We start from the raw sequence: 21,554 nt of genomic DNA, 5'->3' as shown, positions 1-21,554 counted from the left end.
TAGAAACTTAGTTGTTTCCACGAATGGGAGAACAACGGGACCGAGATGTAAGGATGGCGGAAGGAACGCTTTATATCGCCAAAAGTTGATACAAACCGTCTTCTCTTCAGAGAACCGGAAGCCATTTGCCACGCTCCATGAGTATAGGCTGTCTAGACAACGCTGAAGGCAGCGCTCCAGGAGGCATGTTCTCTGGGCACTGCAGTAGATCGCGAAGTCATCGACAAAGAGAGAGCCTGAGACATTAGGTGGAATGCAATCCATAATTGGATTGATTGCGATGGCAAAAAGGGCTACGCTCAAGACGGAGCCCTGAGGCACTCCGTTCTCCTGGAGGAAGACGTCGGACAATACGGAACCCACACGTACCCTAAACTTTCGATCCGTTAAAAAGGAATCAATAAAAAGGGGCAGGCGACCGCGTAGGCCCCACCTGTGCATAGTGCGGAGGATACCTCCTCTCCAACAGGTATCATAAGCCTTCTCCAAATCGAAGAACACGGCTACCGTTTGGCGCCTTCGCAAAAAGTTGTTCATGATGAATGTCGACAAGGTCACAAGGTGGTCAACAGCGGAGCGGCGGCGACGAAAGCCGCATTGGACATTGGTAAGTAGCCGTCGAGATTCAAGAATCCAAACTAACCGAGCATGAACCATGCGCTCCATCACCTTACAGACACAGCTTGTAAGAGAAATGGGGCGGTAACTAGAAGGAAGGCGTCTATCCTTCCCGGGTTTGGTTATAGGAACAACGACGGCGTCACGCCAACGCATGGGGACCTGACCTTCGGTCCAGACGCGATTGTAGGTACGAAGAAGGAAGCTTTTGCCCGCCGGAGAAAGGTGTGCCAGCATCTGAACGTGAATGGCATCTGGCCCCGGAGCAGAGGACCGGGACAGTGCAAGCGCACGTTCGAGTTCCCGCGTAGTAAAGGGGGCATTATAAGTTTCCAGATTCAGCGAGTGGAAGGAAGGTCGCCGAGCCTCTTCTGCCTCTTTCCTGGGAAGGAAGGCAGGGTGGTAATGGGCGGAGCTTGAAACCTCCGCGAAAAACCGGCCGAAGGCGTTGGAGACAGCCACAGGATCAACGAGGACCTCATTACCTGAGGTCAGGCCAGGTACCGAGGAGCGAGACTTAATGCCCGACAGCCGGCGCAGGCCACCCCATACGACGGAGTAAAACTGTTAAAGGAGCTGGTGAAAGGGGCCCAACAAGCTTTTTTGCTGTCTTTGATGACTCTACGGCATTGCGCTCGGAGTCGTTTGTATCCAATACAATTCGCCAACGTAGGATGGCGGCGAAAGGTGCGTAAAGCACGTCGTCGAGCACGGATAGCGTCTCTACAAGCCTCGTTCCACCAGGGGACGGAAACGCGACGTGAAAAAGAGGTAGTACGAGGAATGGAACGTTCGGCAGCATTGATGATAACAGCCGTGAGGTATTCGACCTGACTGTCACAACTGAGAAAATCGTGGTCCGGAAAGGTCGCCAGGGAGGAGTAAAGTCCCCAGTCAGCTTTCGGTATGTTCCAGCTCGAAGGACGTGGGGATGGGGTGTGGTGCAGGAGACGAACGACACAGGGGAAGTGGTCGCTCGAATAGGTGTCAGAAAGGACATACCACTCGAACCGACGGGCAAGAGTGGTAGAACAGATCGAGAGGTCCAAGTGGGAGTAGGTATGAGTAGAATCCGAGAGGAAAGTGGGGTCGCCAGTATTGAGGCAGACAAGATTGAGATGGTTGAAGACATCCGCCAAGAGTGAGCCTCTTTGACAGGATGCAGGAGAGCCCCAAAGGGGATGATGGGCATTGAAGTCGCCAAACAATAAAAACGGCGGTGGAAGCTGAACGATCAGGTGCATCATGTTAGCCCGACTAACAGCAGATGACGATGGAGTGTAGATGGTACAAACTGAAAAAGTAAAAGCAGAAAGAGTAATACGGACAGCTATTGCTTGGAGTGGGGTGGTCAATGGGATGGGATGGTAATAGACATCGTCCCGAACGAGCAACATGACCCCACCATGAGCTGGGATACCGTCCACAGGGGTGAGGTCATACCGCTCCGAGATATAGTGGGTAAAGGCAATACGGTCAGTCGGGCGCGACTTGGTTTCCTGGAGACCAAGGACGAGCGGACAGTGCAGGCGGAGGAGCAGTTGTAATTCCTCCTGATTAGATCGAATACCTCTTATGTTCCAATGTAACAAGGCCATCGCTAGTCAAAAAAGAGGGGGAACGAGACGGGGGAAGAGCTGGTCACCTCGACGGTCGCGGAGGGCCAGGTTTCGAGGGAACAACGCTACAACTGGCGGGAGGCGGATCCTGTTCCATCGAGTCGTCGCCAGCTGCGGCCGCTGTCCCTGGTTGTGTAGGAGGGGCAGCATCATTTGCCGACGAGAGGCCAGCTGAGCGCCTGGCAGCGGAGCGTCCCGGCGAAACTGAGGACGGCCGGGAGCAGCTACTCACGGATGGAGCGTCAGACGAAACGCGCCGGGTTGGAGAGGGGGATAGAGACTTCTTCTTGGAGGCCTTCTTGGAAGTCCGAGGAGGCACAGGGATGGTGGGCTGGACCCGAAGAAGGTCCTCACGCGCGGGGTCCGTTTTGGAACGCCGGACCTTGGAAGCTGGGGTCCGGAACGTTTCCCCGATGGACGCCTGAGAAGAGGATCGCTTCTCAGGCGGCGGGGGGGGGGGGAGGAGAAGGAGGAGGAGGAGGAGGAGGAGGAAGGGTGGCCCCTGGGGCAGAGGGGGTGGGGGCCACGGGGGAGGAGGATTTGGAAGGGAGGGATTTGGGAGGCGGAGGCAGGGACCCCGGATGGGGGGAGGAAGCGGAGGGGGGACAGGATAGGGGTGAGGATACCGCGGAAGGAGTGGACACAACTGAGGCAAACGAAGTGGTCAACAGCACAGGATGGAGGCGGTCATACTTCTTCCTGGCCTCAGAAGAAGGTCATACTTCTTCCTGGCCTCAGAATAAGAGAGCCGATCCAAAGTTTTGAGTTCTTGTTTCTTCTTCTCCTTCTGATATGCGGGGCAGTCTGAGGATCTAGGCGAGTGGATGCCAGGACAATTAATGCACCGAGGTGGTGGGGTGCATGTATGTTCCTCACGAAGAGGACGTCCACAGTCGCCACAAAGGGGCTCAGCCTCACACCGTGATGACATGCGCCCAAAGCGCAAACACCGAAAACAGCGCATAGGAGGCGGGACGTAAGGTCGCACGTCGCACCGGTAGCACATCACCTTTACCTTCTCCGGGAGAACGTCCCCCTCGAAGGCGAGGATAAAGGCCCCGGTGTTGATGCGACGGTCTTTGGGGCCGCGCTGGACACGCCGGACGAAATGCACGCCTCGGCGCTCCAGGTTGGCCCTGATCTCCTCATCAGATTGCAGCAGGAGGTCCCGATGAAAAATAACCCCCTGCGTCCTATTTAGTGCCAGATGCGGGACAATGGACACTGGGATGTCCCCTAGGCGGTCGCACGCCTGGAGCGCCGCCGACTGTGTGGTGTGGCGGAGGTGGTCTTTATAATAACGGACCCCAAACGCATCTTACTGAGAGCCTCGATTTCCACGAAGATGTCCTCAATGTGCTGAACAAAGAACATGGGCTTGGAGGTGGCGAACGTCCCCCCATCGGTTCGAGAACAGACCAAATAGCGGGGGAAGTACTTCGCCCCAAGCCGGCGGGCCTGTCCCTCCTCCCAGGGAGTGGCCAAGGGGGAAAGGGCAGTAGAACCAGAACTAGGAACAGTACCTTTCCTTTTGAAAGACTCGGCCGCAGAGCGACCTGATATGTGTTGACGTTTCATCTGACAAACGTCCGCCCCGATACCACCCACTCTGACCAGGGGCTCTCCCCACAGGCACCACCCAGCCTCAGCAAGGGCCACCTGGCAGGATGACCGTTGCCGGGAGTCCTGATGCCCCAAGGAGATGGACATCTACTCCTTGGCTGACGTGGGGAGGGTGCAGCTCAGGTATCGGCAGTACGATCCCTGTGTTGTCAGGGGGCTACAACCTAGAGGGTACATGACGACCCCACCACAACGGGCTGGCTACCGTGCTGGATTTCTGGTGCCGTGGAAAGTCCATCATGATCGTAGGTGCAGATGGGGACGCACTATGGGCGTAACTTGTACAACCCATCAGGCGTTTAGGCCCAATTTGAGGAATAGTGGGTATGGTTACAACGCCGGTACAATGCTGAGTGCCATGGTCTTAGCGCACTGAGGACCAGTGGTACACCACGTAAAGCGTGCTTCCCCAAAAGGCTCGTACTTCTGTAGAATTTTGAAAAATGGAGGTCAAACCCCAAGGGGGACCATCACATGGAAGGCCGAAACGGTTGAAACTCCTTTTAGTCGCCTCTTACGACAGGCAGGAATACCTCGGGCCTATTCTTACCCCAGACCCGCAGGGGGGGGGGGGGCTGTACTAGTTGAGAGCATGTCGTGTGCAGTTGTTCTGCTGGCGGAGAGAGTTGATGCTGTTCGGTTGGTGTAATGTATATATGGAAGATGTTGCAATGATCACAGTGTATTTTTCGTCAATATATATGGAGGTAACAAAATTTTTTTTATTTCAAATCTCCTTAATAATAATGCCTCTTGGTCATAGGTTCAGTCATTAGACTTGTAATTCTGGTTTATATGTGCAATTATAGTATTTCTGGTTTTTCAATTAGTTCATTGTAAATGGTGTTTAAAATTTCTTGTCGTATTGAGGAAGAACCGTGCCAGATACATGTACGTTGAGTCACACTACCACACACAGAACAGTTACACTTCTGCTTGATTGTTTCGTAGCTTTTATAGTTGCAGGGGACTTAATTAATCAATTGTGCTACCAGAAATTTCCCTCCATTCTTTATTGTTATTTTATGCAGTCAGATTGCGTACTAATACTAGTCAGGGCCAACCGGTTACGAGACTTCGTAACCAGACACACAGCTACTAAAATTTACTTTTATTATATTTATTTAATTCAGCCCCCATGCACCATTCAGCGAACATTGCTGCGTGTGGATCTCTGCAGCAGGTGCTTGGTCCATTCACCCATGCTGACTGCTGTTCGTTGGAGACAAAAGTTGGAAACTGACGCTATTACCGTAAATGGATGTACACTGAGTGGCGACAGGTGGCCTTTTCAGATGAATCACGTTTTATACTCCGTCAGACAGACGAGCGTTGGATCGTGGAAAGGGTTCAGGCTGTAGTAGGGAACGTTGTGGTCTGGGAAATGTTTTCGTGGCAATGCCTGGAAGGCTCAGTGGGCCAACACATGTACGCATATATCCTTGGGGACCATGTCCACCCTTGCATGCAGTTTGGTTTTCCTCAGGACGATGGCATCTACCAGCAAGACACTGCAACAGGTCACAGAGCTCCGGCCACAATCCGATGCTTATGGAGATTTGGCTAGCTTTCAAGAAACTAGGACAATGAAAATCACACAGCAACTAGATCCGATTTCATTATCTGGCTCAAATCAGCACTCCACTTTTACCTCTCTTCGCTCAAAAATGAGACAACTTCTGCAATAGAAAACTTCAACAAAATCACAACGGGCTGCGGCAACAAGGCCACAATAGTCGCCCATACCACAGACAAAAAATCACTAACTCATGACATGCAAGACCTGATAGCAGAACAGTGCTTTTACAGACACAGGTGACAAACCTGACGTGATCCCATTGATCGTAAGATGACGCATCGTTTAGCCAGGAGAATCAAACGGGAACTTCCGACCATTCGCATTGCGGCTTGGGAACACTCACTCCAGCAAGCAGAGAAAAACCAGGAAACATTTTGGAAAATAATTAAATCTAGAAAAATGAACCACTCCTCCATCCAGCTACTTCGTGCCGAGAATTAAATCGTATACAACCCACAAGATCGTGCAGAAGCATTAGCTGACTCACTACGAACACAGTTCAGTGCGCCTGAGTCTGTTGATCTGGAAAGCGAGTTATAACAAGAGCAGGTCATATTCTGCATACCTCTATCAGAGCACCCTTCCGACATGTAAGTATGGAGACTGTATGCCAGTATATCAGGAACCGCAATCCTGAACGTTACAGGTCCTGCCAAAATCCAGCCATGCCTATTAAACATCTGCCTTCAATAGCCACCATCCAATTGACGACAATTTATGATGCCTGCCTGGACCAGAACTACTATCCAGAGGACTGTAAAAGGCTCCAATAGTAACGTAACCAAATTACGACCTCTTATTTCAGCAAAATTACTGGCCAATTTATTTGCTTAACATCACAGGAAAAGTACGGGAGAGGAAAATCTTAGACGATTTGAAGAAATTCCTCAAAGAAAACTCCATTATCCCGAAACAGTTTTCGTTCAGAGAAGAACATAGTACTATACATCAACTGAACAAATTTGTAATGCCATTACAGAAGCAGCCAAAATCCTCAGTACATAGTAAATAAGCTGGAATAACCCCTAGAACTGGCGCAACAGTGGAAAAACAAATGGAAGATAACAGTTAACGTAGACAAGACCCAAGAAATTTCGTTTGGTTTCAAAAGAATCGCATGTGATCTTCACAATCGATTCAACGATACAGTTTCTTTCCTGAAAAAGCAGTATTAAATACTTCGTCATCAAACTGGAGAAGAGGCTGACACTTGAGGATCATGTCACTGGCATTTGCAATATTAAGACTTTATGCACTAATAAAGGGCAATTAACTAACCACCACAACAAAAAAAGAGAATCTTCAAAAAAGTGCTCCTACCAGCTATTACATATGGCCCCGAGATTTGGTCGATGGCCTCAAGACACCATCATCACCAAACTCCAACGAATACAAAACAGAATTTTCAGAACTGTCACGGATGCTAACTAGTACTCCCTTCTGTTTTCAGCTCCTGGTGACTTGTAAATACGTGTACTGTATCTCTTTAAAGTGCGCCATTCATCAATAAACCTCTTCGTACCAGAAGCACACAATGCTGTGGCACAAGGAATAAAGAATTCAATTAAGGTAAGTTTGAAATAAGAATACAATTTTTATTTACATTTTCTTCTGTTCACTAGCACTTGGAAACACACATGATAAAGTTCAAAACAAAACCGATTCCAACCTCAATGGCAACAGCTTGCCAACTGTACTTTTTCAGAATGTGATCTTTGTATACATTACTTGCGATATTCGATAGCTGTGGACATAGATAAATTGCATATATGTAGTTCGTAGTTCTCTCGTTTGTCCATTTCTCCATAACTCTACACAACACAACATCTAACAAAACATATGGGTATAGGTACACGCACTTACTTTCAAACAAAAGCGAAACTACATTGTTTTTGCTCAGACACATGATTGCAACACTGTTGGTGAAATAAGTAGGAAGCAAAAGTGAGAGCGAGAGGGAAGCATTTATAGACAAAGTCAGAAACAGAAACTGCCTTGCAATACGACATATTCTCCACCCTTGCTGCACAACGCCACAACCCCTCACCAATTAGATTAGAAATGGAGCGAGTATGAGTCTGATGTTGCGGGATGCATACTTCACAAATCAAGGCGCCTCTGCTACATCAGCGCTAACCGGCTTCCTTCGTTCCTGCTGTAGTTCCGTGAGTCTGACGAGTGGCGCTGTGGTCACTTCATACTCGTCGACTGGTTCTCTCTTACTGAAGCACGCAGGAGTGTAAGACCAGTCGTGACATTTTTAGTACGGAAGTCATTAGACAATCTTGCTCCTGTAAAGTAACACTGACAAGGCGAAATGAGCGATTGTCGGCATCTGATGGCATTTAACGAAGTTGTGTTTTGTGAGACTTGTGGATGATGTAAGACGAAAAACTGATGCAAAATATACAACTGCAAATGTGCTCCTTTAGAGGAAGAGTGATATCTGGAATAAGTTTCACGCTACAGTCCACGCTTCAGACGATAAACATAAAAATATCGTCCAATTCGGATAATATGTCTGTATTCTTGTTTATTCCACTTCCACCACGAGAAAACAAGTGCTATGTCAAATGAAAACTAGTTACAGAGCAACGTCGCTGTTATGTTGCTGTGACAAAAAAGCGCACTATTCTGTCTTCATTTGGTCATGGCAACTTGCGTTATGGACTAAGAGCAAGTTGTGTACCTTATCATTCATTTCTGTAATTTATTTCAATAATTAATCGCCATTTAGAGATTGCAGTTCATCCTCATGTTATGTTTTCTGGTACTGTCGCTACAGACTCGGTAATGCCTCGAAAATGTTTATATTTTAACGTAATTGTTAAAAATTCTCTGAATAGATATTAAATATTAAAATAAATTTACAGCAGTCTTGGAAAAAGTTTTACCTACATAAATGTATTTAAAAGCATAATAATATTCATTGGTACCCGATTAGACATTACGTTGTATATAATAACTGTCATGCCCAATGGTTGCTTCTGTCATTTAGGCTGGTCGGTTTATTTTGTGATATTTCAATTTGCACTTGATAATGGCTGTAAAACCGAAGTCATTATTTTGTGAAATAAATAATACTAATTTACAGTTTGTTATTGTTGTGGTCTTCAGTCCTGAGACTGGTTTGATGCAGCTCTCCATGCTACTCTATCCTGTGCAAGCTTCTTCATCTCCCAGCCTACATCCTTCTGACTCTGCTTAGTGTATTCATCTCTTTGTCTCCCTCTACGATTATTACCCTCCACGCTGCCCTCCAGTACTAAATTGGTGATCCCTTGATGCCTCAGAACATGTCCTACCAACCGATCCCTTCTTCTAGTTAAGTTGTGCCACAAACTTCTCTTCTCCCCAATTCTATTCAGTACCTCCTCATTAGTTATGTGATCTACCCATCTAATCTTCAGCATTCTTCTGTAGCACCACATTTCGAAAGCTTCTATTCTCTTCTTGTCTAAACTATTTATCGTCCATGTTTCACTTCCATTCATGGCTACACTCCATACAAATACTTTCAGAAACTACTTCCTGACACTTAAATCAATACTCGATGTCAGCATATTTCTCTTCTTCAGAAACGCCTTCCTTGCCATTGCCAGTCTACATTTTATATCCTCTCTACTTCGACCATCATCAGTTATTTTGCTCCCCAAATAGCAAAACTCCTTTACTACTTTAAGTGCCTCATTTCCTACTCTAATTCCCTCAGCATCACCCGACTTATTTCGACTACATTCCATTATCCTCGTTTTGCTTTTGTTGATGTTTATCTTATACCCTCCTTTCAAGACACTGTCCATTCCGTTCAACTGCTCTTCCAAGTCCTTTGCTGTCTCTGACAGAATTACAACGTCATCGGCGAACCTAAAAGTTTTTATTTCTTCTCCATGGATTTTAATACCTACTCCGAATTTTTCTTTTGTTTCCTTTACTGCTTGCTCAATATACAGATTGAATAACATCGGGGAGAGGCTACAACCCTGTCTCACTCCCTTCCCAACCACTGCTTCCCTTTCATGTCCCTCGACTCTTATAACTGCCATCTGCTTTCTGTACAAATTGTAAACAGCCTTTCGCTCCCTGTATTTTACCCCTGCCACCTTCAGAATTTGAGAGAGAGTATTCCAGTCAACATTGTCAAAAGCTTTCTCTAAGTGTACAAATGCTAGTTTGCCTTTTCTTAATCTTTCTTCTAAGATAAGTCGTAGGGTCAGTACAGTTTAATGGCAGAAATATCGTTTAAAACGGTTGCGTATGCAGCGGGAATGCTGCGCGTCCGCTGTCATACGTACCTGCGAACTCGCATGCTCGCTCTCTTTTCTGGGCGAGTCGAGTCCACGTCTACACAAGACTCGGATGACGAGTTGGCTGCGGAGGAGATTCGAGAGTAGATTCTACGGGCAAGGAGACATCGAGTTCGGAGATGACGTCACAGGACTTGCTCGCGAGTTTAAAGCGAGTAAACGGAGCTCTGTCTGCAATGCGTCGGCAACTACCTGAACATCCGCAATATTTCCGGTCACGCCACTACATTCCCGTGTATTTCAGCCACAATGCTGCAATGTTGATGGCGACACTATTGCAGCCAAATATCGTCATAAAATATGGCCTGTGTAAATGCACCTTCAGAACGGACGCTGACTCCTTCACGAATCGCAGATCCTGGTCGCGAATGCTGCGGTCCAGCTCCTATCCTGGCATTACAGCGCCGCCATATTCTATACTCACTAGAAGGGAGACGAGCATCCTGTACATACCCTGAAGAGCTAAAGAAACTGGTACACCTGCCTAATATCCTGTAGGGCCACCGCAAGCACGCAGAAATGCTGCAACACGACGTGGGATGGACTCGACTTATGTCTGAAGTAGTGCTGGAGGGAACTGACCATGAATCGTGCAGGGCTGTACATAAACCCGTAAGAGTACGAGGGGGTGGAGATCTCTTCTGAACAGCATGTTGCAAGCCATTCCAGATATGCTCAATAATGTTCAAGTCTGGGGAGTCTGGTGGCCAGCGGAAGTCATTAAACTTTAAAGATTGCTCCTGGAGTCACTCTGTAGTAATTCTGGATGCGTGGGGTGTCGCATTGTCCTGCTGGAATTGCCCAAGTCCGTCGGAATGCACAATGGACATGAATGGATGCAGGTGATCAGACAGTACGCTTACGTACGTGTCACCCGTCGTATCTAGACGTATCAGGGGTCCCATATCACTCCAACTGCACACGTCCTACATCATTACAGAGCCTCCATCAGCTTGAACAGTCCCCTGCTGACATGCAGACTGGTGGATTCATGAGGTTGTCTTCCATACCCGTACACGTCCATCCGCTCGATACAATTTGAAACGAGACTCGTTCGACCAGATAACGTGTTTCCAGCAATCGAAAGTCCAATGTCGGTGTTGAAGGGTCCAGGCGACGCGTAAAGCTTTGTGTCGCGCAGTCATCGAGGGTACAGGAGTGGACCTTCGGCTACGAAAGCCCAGATCGATGTTGTTTCGATGAATAGTTCGCACGCTGACACTTGTTGATGGTCCAGTATTGAAATCTGCAGCAATTTGCGGAAGGATTGCACTTCTGTCACGTTGAACGATTCTCTTCAGTCGTCGTTGGTCCCGTTCTTGCAGGATCTTTTTCCGACCACAGCGATGTCGGAGATTTGGCGTTTACCGGTTCCCGATAGTCACCGTACACTCGTGTAATGGTAGTACGGGAAAATCCCCACTTCATCGCTACCTCGGAGAAGCCATGTCCCATCGCTCGTGCGCCACCACGTTCAAAACTACGGAAATGTCGGCCGCGGTGGACGAGCGGTTGTAGGCGCTTCAGTCCGGAACCGCGCGACTGCTACGGTCGCAGGTTCGAATCCTGCTTCGGGCATGGGACTTTATCTACAACTGAGTATGTGATCGTTCCATTTAATATCTCTAATAATAGTTACAACTAATTATTTACAAGAGCCGACTAATCCCAAATGAGACTTATTTACATTTTGTCTCTGCGTTTTGTGGAGTTCATAATTTTACATTTATAAATATTTAAAGCAAGTTGTGAATATTTTGATCACATCAACTTATTATCAAGACTGAATGGATTTCTGTGCAGCTTTTCTCGGATCGTATTGCACATGATCTTGAAAATTCTGAGGCTATTATTGATACGGAGCATGTCTGAAGCTACTTCTACATCTGTCCATGACTCTCCCTCCATGCTGTGACGTCCATACCTAGACTTTCTAAATCCAGTCACAAATTTCGTTTGATGTCCCGTAAGACAGAACTTGCGTTAAGAAGCATTGGTGCAGTACTGACTTGTGGGTCAAGCTTTTTCGTTACCTATCTGATTGTCCTGATCCAGGGCATTAAGGGTTTCATGTGAGAAAAGCAGGAGTTGGATTTCACTTGACCAGTATTTTTAGGATCCACGTTGGTTGTCACGGAGGGGACCATTTTTTCAATGACATCATAACGTGAGACCTGAAGATGCGTATTTTGGTTACCTGTCTGCACCAACAAAAAGTGAAAGGAAAAGTCTGTGCTGTGGCAATACCGACAGATACTGACAGCGCAAAATGTGAATAATTTTACGCAAACATCGACTCAATGAAAAATATGTTTGACATTGTCTCTCATAACTAGCAAAATATCTTTTTCGTTAACATGTTGGAAAGCTACTTTAATGACGTACAGTTCGGTACATTGTACAGGGCTGAAGAAACTGATGTAAAACCGATATGTCTGTCGCCGTCGAGCTGGTGCAGAGAGGAGGTAGACGATTTTTTTTCCCTGCCGCTCATTTTCGTGTCTCTGGTAGTAGTAAAATTTTCTAACCACCCACGAGTTCCACAGTAATCGTGGTTTATAAAGCAGGGAAGCTACTTTCATAAAATTTATAAAATAGAGCCGCAAGAAGTTAAAGCATATAACAATAATTATCAAATACGTTGTCATAATTTTATGGAAACCTACTGTAAATATTTGTAAAACCCGTACCGACAGCCGCCCACCATGACAGCTGAAGATCCACTAGTGGGCTGTAAGGACCAGGCTGAGTACAGATAGAGAAGAAGGAGCGGTAAGTTGGCCTCTGGCCCCCTAGTTACTGATCGTTAAAAGTCGACATCATGTGCAAAATTTCTGTTTCAGACGGCTACCAGCCTCAGCGACCCCAAAGTCATGACACCGTAACAGCGTGATGAAGTGTTGTGTTGTCTGTGTGATCGGACGATTGATTAATAACAGCAGCTATACTTATATTTAAATGCATTATGAAATATTAGAGACGATCAAACATGATTCAAACGTCATTTTTCTTCTACTCATTGTCTTATATTACAAGAGCCTTAATTTAATTTCATATTCCTTACTACAAATACTCTGACGGAAAAAAATCGCAACACCGAAAGATAATTAATGTAGAGTAGTGAAATACATTTGTCTAGGTAATTTATTTAAGTGTTTAACATTGCAAGATAACAGGTTAATGTAAGTGCGAGGTAAGCCATTGCAAATGTGAAATTCTGGTACATTAATAAACGGGGAAACCGCAAGAGTGTTGAATGCAAGCATGCAATATGCATGAATAGTGTTGTACAGGTGCCGGATGTCAATTTGTGGGATCGAGTTCAATGCCTGTTGCACATGGTCAGTCAATACAGAGGCGGTTAATATTGTTTGTGAATGACGCTGGAGTTGTCGACCGATGATGTCCCGACTGGAGACAGATCTGGTGATCGAGCAGGCCAAGGTAACATGTCGACAGTCTGTAGAGATGTTGGGTTACAACAGTGGAATGTGGGCGAGCGTTATCCTGTCGGAAAACATCCCCAGGAGTGTTGTTCATGAATGGAAGCACAACATGTCGAATCACCTGACTGACGTACTGATTTACAGTCAGACCGCATGGGATAACCAAGAGAGTCTGTGACACCACAGCTAAGATACCAAATAATTTTTATTCTGATTAATTATGTTTTGCATAAAGTGTATTTTCTTTAATATGGGGCTCTTGATATGTTGTAATATGTTTCCTCTTTAATGACTAATACATTTTATTGTATTTAGAAATGGATGATTTTGGTTAAATAATTTTGTATTAATTTGTTAATATGGGTAGATTTAATGTTTGTTTAAAAATGTTTACTTGCTACTTTGTAACTGCTGATCCACACTTAGGAATCTTGGTTTATATCAAGTTAAAACCTAATGTACTTCCCCTCTGCAACGAAAGTGAGTTAGCGCGTGCAAAACGTGGTTGGTGCGAGTGAAAAGGTGGGCATGAGAGTCAGTCGGAGGCTAGCTACCGTACAGTTGGCAGCTAGTGATTGGAAGGTGCATTGTGCAGGTGCCGAGTGAGGCTTTTAGGGCCGGGGTTTGTTGCGCCAAAGTCTCGGGTGCATGAATGGATTTAATATGTTGCTCTGCGGCCTGAAATTATTATAAAATCTGATCGATGCCACGAAGAAAATAACAGAGCACATCAATTACAACTGCAAGTCCATCTGACATCATATACTCGCCACCAATATTGCGCAATCACTGCAACAGAGAGGAAGAATTATAGATTTGTAAAGTGATGGATCAGCACAATTAGTGTCTGCAGATATAAGGTAACTCATACCAGAATTTATGTACCTACCTTGATTTTTTCCCTATAATAACACCTATTATGATCCTCTGCTTTTTGAACTATGATTTCCGGGTGTCCAGATTTTGAAAAATGATATTCGAAATTAAAGACAACCATCTGATTAAATGTGTTCAAAATTGAGTAAAATAGGTTATCTAAAATTATTGTGGATTTTGGTAAAGTTGAGGAGGAAATAAGAGTAGCTTTTGTGAAAACCTCACAGTGATTGAACTAATCCGTTTTAAAGTTTTGTGGACTTTTTAAAATGACTTACTTCTGATTTCAAAAGTAAAGAACTATGATGATAACTAATAAATAACAATTCAATTTGAAGTTAGCTTTAAAGTAAATATTCTTAAAGATATTTACTGTAAAATCTGTTATAAAAATGCATACAAGGTGAGTCCATATTTCATAAGGAGAATTCCAAAATTTGTCATTCTTTAAATTATTCATGAAAGTGTGTTTAGTTTGCTTTACTATAGTAGTCAAGATTAGGGGACACCCCTCAACCGAAAGTTGCTCAAAATGCAAAGTTACTTGACTGTAGAAAGTTCCTACTGCTCTTGAAACTTATGTTGAGTTTTGTTCTCATTGTGTGTTAAAAGGTGTAATTTCAATATATGAGCAGCCACTTACTGTTTTATTCTCACTGAAGGTAAAGTTACTATGAATGCCATTATCCACGAAAACAGTTACTTCTTTGCCTTTAAAAAATAGTGTGAATCTTACTGCATGTGAATTTTATTTAAATTTGTACTGTGTAGAAGATATCCGAAGAAATAAGACTAGGCCCATGTCCAAATTTCAGTTTAGCAGTGACTTGGTTTTGTAGTGTTGATGAATTCAATCAGTTTTGATGATTGTAACAGTGTCTTTTGTGTTTGTGAGAACGTGAATAGGCTGCCGACCGGATTCTATTTCATTTGAGTAAGTTCGAGTAGTTAAAACAGTTTCTAAATTAGATCTGTTACCGTTTGTGTGCTTTTGTAAAAATTAATTTCATGACCGATAGGCAAAAACCCTTTAGGCATTTCACGATCAAATCTACAAAAATCCTGACAGAGTAACATGGCACTGCTGCTAAATACCATAATTGGTGACCAATATAGTTCGGTACATAAACGAGAGGCAGTTAGTGTTAAGTCCTCCTGCTGTCATATGAAATCGCATCCCAGACCGTAACTCCAGAAGTAGGTCTCGTGTGTCTGCCACGCAGGTCGTCAACTAGCCGCCTCCTAACCGATACACGGCCATCACTGACACCGAGGCAGAACCAGCTTTCATCAGAAAACATAACAGACCTCCACCCTTCCTTCCAATCAGCTCTCGCTTGACCAATGAAGTTGCAAACGGCGGTGGTTTGGCGTCTGTGGAATGCACGCTACAGAACGTCTGGCTCGGAGCTGTCTTTGAAGCAACCGATTTGTAACAGTTCAGTGGCTACATTCCTGGTAAGCAATTCTGCAATATCGCAGAAGGAACATCCAGCTTCTTGTAGTCCTATTACATGGCCTTGTTCAACTCAGTGAGGTGTTGGTAATAAATAGCATCTTTGATTTCTTTATGACATTCTTGACTAACATTAACCCACCGCTTGCAATCTGAAAGCTAACTAGCGCGCTCACGACCGTTACAGCGTGTACTATAATTAAACCTGATTTGCTTCCTCATAGAAGAGCTACTAGCGACTGGCGCGAAAGCTGAACAGACATCTTTCAGATGTCTAAACACGCCTACCAATTTCAGTTTACGTCCCACAACTCGTTCTTTGTGTTGCGATTTATTTTTTCCGCAGTGTATTCTAAACTCAGATTGGAATGTATACCGCAGAGACAGGCTTGACAGTGAAGGGGGAGCCGTGTTTATAGCGATAAAAAGTCCAATAGTATCGGAGGAAATTGACGGAGATCCGAAATGTGAAATAATTTGGGTGAAGGTCACGGTTAAAGCAGGCTCATACATGGTAATTGGATGCCTCTATAGGCCCCCTGGCTCAGCAGCTGTTGTGGCAGAGCACCTGAAGGAAAATTTGGAAAATATTTCGAGTAGATTGCCCGACCATGTTATAGTTCTAGGTGGAGATTTTAATTTGCCGGATATAGACTGGGAGACTCAAACGTTTATAACGGGTGGCAGGGACAAAGTATCCAGTGAAATTTTTTTTAAGTGCATTATCTGAAAACTACCTTGAGCAGTTAAACAGAGAACCAACTCGTGGCGATAATATATTATACCGTCTGGTGACAAACAGACCCGAAATATTTGAAACAGTTAACGCAGAACAGGGAATCAGCGATCATAAAGCGGTTACTGCATCGGTGATTTCAGCCGTAAATAGAAATATTAAAAAAGGTAGGAAGATTTTTCTGTTTAGCAAAAGTGACAAAAAGCAGATTTCAGAGTACTTGATGGCTCAACACAAAAGTTTTGTCTCAAGTACAGATAGTGTTGAGGATCAGTGGACAAAGTTCAAAACCATCGTACAATATGCATTAGATGAGTATGTGCCAAGCAAGATCGTAAGAGATGGAAAAGAGCCACCGTGGTACAACAACCGAATTAGAAAACTGCTGCCGAAGCAAAGGGAACTTCACAGCTAACATAAAAATATCCAAAGCATTGCAGACAAACAAAAATTACTATGCTATGCGAGAGGCGTTCAATGAATTCGAAACTAAAGTTCTATGTACTGACTTGGTAGAAAATTCTAAGAAATGTTGGTCTTATGTCATAGCGGTAGGTGGTCAAAACACAATGTCCAGACACTCTGTGATCAAAATGGTACTGAAACAGAGGTTGACAGACTAAAGGCCGAAATACTAAATGTCTATTTCCAAAGCTGTTTCACATAGGCAGACTGCACCGTAGTTCCTTCTCTAGATTGTCGCACAGATGACAAAACGGTAGATATCGAAATAGATGACAGAGGGATAGAAAAACAATTAAAATCGCTCAAAAGAGGAAACGCCGCTGGACGTGATGGGATACCAGTTCGATTTTACACAGAGTACGCGAAGGAACTTGCCCCCCTTCTTGTAGCGGTGTACCGTAGGTCTCTTGAAGAACGTAGCGTTCCAAAAGATTGGAAAGGGGCACAGGTCATCCCCGTTTTCAAGAAGGGACGTCGAACAGATGTGCAGAACTATAGACCTATATGTCTAACGTCGATCAGTTGTAGAATTTTGGAACACGTATTATGTTAAGAGTATAATGACTTTCCTGGAGACTAGAAATCTACTCTGTATGAATCAGCATGGGTTTCGAAAAAGACGGTCGTGTGAAACCCAGCTCGCGCTATTCGTCCACGAGAGTCAGAGGGCCATAGATACGTGTTCCCATGTAGATGCCGTGCTTCTTGACTTCCTCAAGGCGTTCGATACAGTTCCTCACAGTCGTTTAATGAACAAAGTAAGAGTATATGGACTGTCAGGCCAATTGCGTGATTGGATTGAAGAGATCCTAGATAACAGAACGCAGCATCTCATTCTCAGTGGAGAGAAGTCTTCCGAAGTAAGAGTGATTTCAGGTGTGCCGCAGGGGAGTGTTGTAGGACCGTTGCTATTCACAGTATATATAAATAACCTTGTGGATAACGTCGGAAGTTCACTGAGGCTTTCTGCGGATGATGCTGTAGTATATCGAGAGGTTGTGACAATGGAAAATTGTACTGAAATGCAGGAGGATCTGCAACGAATTGACGCATGGTGCAGGGAATGGCAATTGAATCTCAACGTAGACAAGTGTAATGTGCTGCGAATACATAGAAAGAAAGATCCTTTATCATTTAGCTACAATATAGCAGGTCAGTAACTGGAAGCAGATAATTCCATAAATTATCTGGGAGTAGGCATTAGGAGTGATTTACAATGTAATGACCATATAAAATTAATCGTCGGTAAAGCAGATGCCAGACAGATTCATTGGAAGAATCCTAAGGAAATGCAATCCGAAAACAAAGGAAGTAGGTTACAGTACGTTTGTTCGCCCACTGCTTGAATATTGCTCATCAGTTTGGGATCCGTACCAAACAGGGATGATAGAAGAGATAGAGAAGGTCCAATGGACAGCAGCGCGCTTCGTTACAGGATCATTTAGTAATCGCGAAAGCGTTACGGAGGTTGTAGATAAACTCCATTGGAAGACTCTGCAGGAGAGACGCTCAGAAGCTCGGTACGGGCTTTTGTTGAAGTTTCGAGAACATACCTTCACCGAGGAGTCAAGCAGTATATTGCTCCCTCCTACGTATATCTCACGAAGAGACCATGAGGATAAAATCAGAGAGATTAGAGCCCACACAAAGGTATACCGACAATCTTTCTTTCCACAAACAATACGAGACTGGAATAGAAGGGAGAACCGATAGAAGTACTCGAAGTATCCTCCGCCACACACCGTCAGGTGCCTTGCGGAGTATGGATGTAGATGTAGATGTATGTACCGCATTTGAACATAACCGTCCCTATAATGCGCATTCACGAATCCATATCCCTTCCATGTCAAAATTTGTATCACAGCAGCCGGTCGGTACGAGTAGCGCACACCCGTAACCATTACCCCTCTCATCCTCTAACCCCGCAATGGCAGCTCTGCCACTGAGGTAAGCGGACAACTACACTTAGCTCACGGCCGAGTTCACCAATGTCGAAATTAAACACTTCTTAAAACATTACTGTCTCTGTAACTATTTTTGTTTGTTACTGAGCTCTAAGACTACACTCTTAAGAAGCTCTTGATGTCAGTTGACGTTTCTGGATTAGGCTGTCAGTTGCTACATGCATATTATTATAAAAATACGGCTGAGAACTTGCGAGCCGCAGCTTGACGACCACTGAATTCTGGAGCCACGTCGGACTTCACACACTGTTAATGGAGGCCAAATTGCTAGCGCCCGCTTTGTTGGAGCTTTCGCGAGAACTGTAGCAAATCTTCCATAAAAGTATCTAGAGCTGTTGTAACAAGTGTCATGCCGTGATACAATGTGCACTGGCGAATTTCGTCTGCCAAACACAAGAGTGATAGAAAATCTAAATATACTCACAGAGACAGTAATTACACTCCTGGAAATTGAAATAAGAACACCGTGAATTCATTGTCCCAGGAAGGGGAAACTTTATTGACACATTCCTGGGGTCAGATACATCACATGATCACACTGACAGAACCACAGGCACATAGACACAGGCAACAGAGCATGCACAATGTCGGCACTAGTACAGTGTATATCCACCTTTCGCAGCAATGCAGGCTGCTATTCTCCCATGGAGACGATCGTAGAGATGCTGGATGTAGTCCTGTGGAACGGCTTGCCATGCCATTTCCACCTGCCGCCTCAGTTGGACCAGCGTTCGTGCTGGACGTGCAGACCGCGTGAGACGACGCTTCATCCAGTCCCAAACATGCTCAATGGGGGACAGATCCGGAGATCTTGCTGGCCAGGGTAGTTGACTTACACCTTCTAGAGCACGTTGGGTGGCACGGGATACATGCGGACGTGCATTGTCCTGTTGGAACAGCAAGTTCCCTTGCCGGTCTAGGAATGGTAGAACGATGGGTTCGATGACGGTTTGGATGTACCGTGCACTATTCAGTGTCCCCTCGACGATCACCAGTGGTGTACGGCCAGTGTAGGAGATCGCTCGCCACACCATGATGCCGGGTGTTGGCCCTGTGTGCCTCGGTCGTATGCAGTCCTGATTGTGGCGCTCATCTGCACGGCGCCAAACACGCGTACGACCATCATTGGCACCAAGGCAGAAGCGACTCTCATCGCTGAAGACGACACGTCTCCATTCGTCCCTCCATTCACGCCTGTCGCGACACCACTGGAGGCGGGCTGCACGATGTTGGGGCGTGAGCGGAAGACGGCCTAACGGTGTGCGGGACCGTAGCCCAGTTTCATGGAGACGGTTGCTAATGGTCCTCGCCGATACCCCAGGAGCAACAGTGTCCCTAATTTGCTGGGAAGTGGCGGTGCGGTCCCCTACGGCACTGCGTAGGATCCTACGGTCTTGGCGTGCATCCGTGCGTCGCTGCGGTCCGGTCCCAGGTCGACGGGCACGTGCACCTTCCGCCGACCACTGGCGACAACATCGATGTACTGTGGAGACCTCACGCCCCACGTGTTGAGCAATTCGGCGGTACGTCCACCCGGCCTCCCGCATGCCCACTATACGCCCTCGCTCAAAGTCCGTCAACTGCACATACGGTTCACGTCCACGCTGTCGTGGCATGCTACCAGTGTTAAAGACTGCGATGGAGCTCCGTATGCCACGGCAAACTGGCTGACACTGACAGCGGCGGTGCACAAATGCTGCGCAGCTAGCGCCATTCGACGGCCAACACCGCGGTTCCTGGTGTGTCCGCTGTGCCGTGCGTGTGATCATTGCTTGTACAGCCCTCTCGCAGTGTCCGGAGCAAGTATGGTGGGTCTGACACACCGGTGTCAATGTGTTCTTTTTTCCATTTCCAGGAGTGTATATTAGTTGGCAAATAACAGCGAGCGGGCTGGGCTGCTCCCGCCTGCAATGCACCAACGGAAGCCTGGCTGACGCCGGGCGCTCCTGCTATCTGGTCGCTTCCCTTCCACAAAGAGTATCGCCCCTTCCACTTACCAAGCAGGAAACACGCCTATTTCAAGAAGATGTCCAACACCTGCTCTGCTTAAAATTTGAGAGTTTTGACATACTTATACACTGAAGTGTCAAGTCATTGGATACCTCCTAATATCGTGACGGACTTCCTTTTGCCCAGCAGAGTGCAGCAACTCGACGTGACATTGAGTCAATGAGTCTTGCAAGTCCCCTGCAGAAATACTGAGCCACGCTGCCTCTATAGCCGTCCATAATTCCGAAAGTCTTGGCAGTATAGGATTTTGTGCACGAACTGACCTCTCGACTATGTGCCATAAGTGTTCGATGGCATTCATGTCAGGCGACCTGGAGGACCAAACCATTCGCTCGAATTGTCCAGAATATTCTTCAAACCAGGAGCGAACAATTATGGCCAGGTGACAAAGCGTATTGTCATCCACAGAAATCCATCGTTGTTTGGGAACATGAAGTCCATGAATAACTGCAAATGGTCTCCAAGTAGCCAAACATAACAATTTCGAGTCAATCGGTTCAGTTGGACCAGAGGACCCAATCCGTCCCATGTAAACACAACCCTTACCATTACGAAGTAACTACCAACTTGCACAATGCCTTGTTGACAACTTGGGTCCATGGCAGCAAGACTTCGTGGGGTCTGCGCCACACGCGAACCCTACTGTCAGCTCTTACCAAATGAAACCGGGGCTTACCTGTCAGGCCACGGTTTTCCAGTCGTCTAGGGTCCAACCGATATGGCCACGAGCCCAGGAGAGGCGCTGCAGGCGATGTCGGGCTGTTAGCAAAGGCACTCTCGTCTGTCGTCTGCTGACATAACCCATTAACGCCAAATTTCGCAGCACTGTCCTAACGAATACGTTCGTCGAACATC

This window comes from Schistocerca nitens, chromosome 2 (assembly GCF_023898315.1).
Source record: "Schistocerca nitens isolate TAMUIC-IGC-003100 chromosome 2, iqSchNite1.1, whole genome shotgun sequence".
NCBI classification, from domain to species: domain Eukaryota; kingdom Metazoa; phylum Arthropoda; class Insecta; order Orthoptera; family Acrididae; genus Schistocerca; species Schistocerca nitens.
This window is presented reverse-complemented; position numbering follows the sequence as displayed.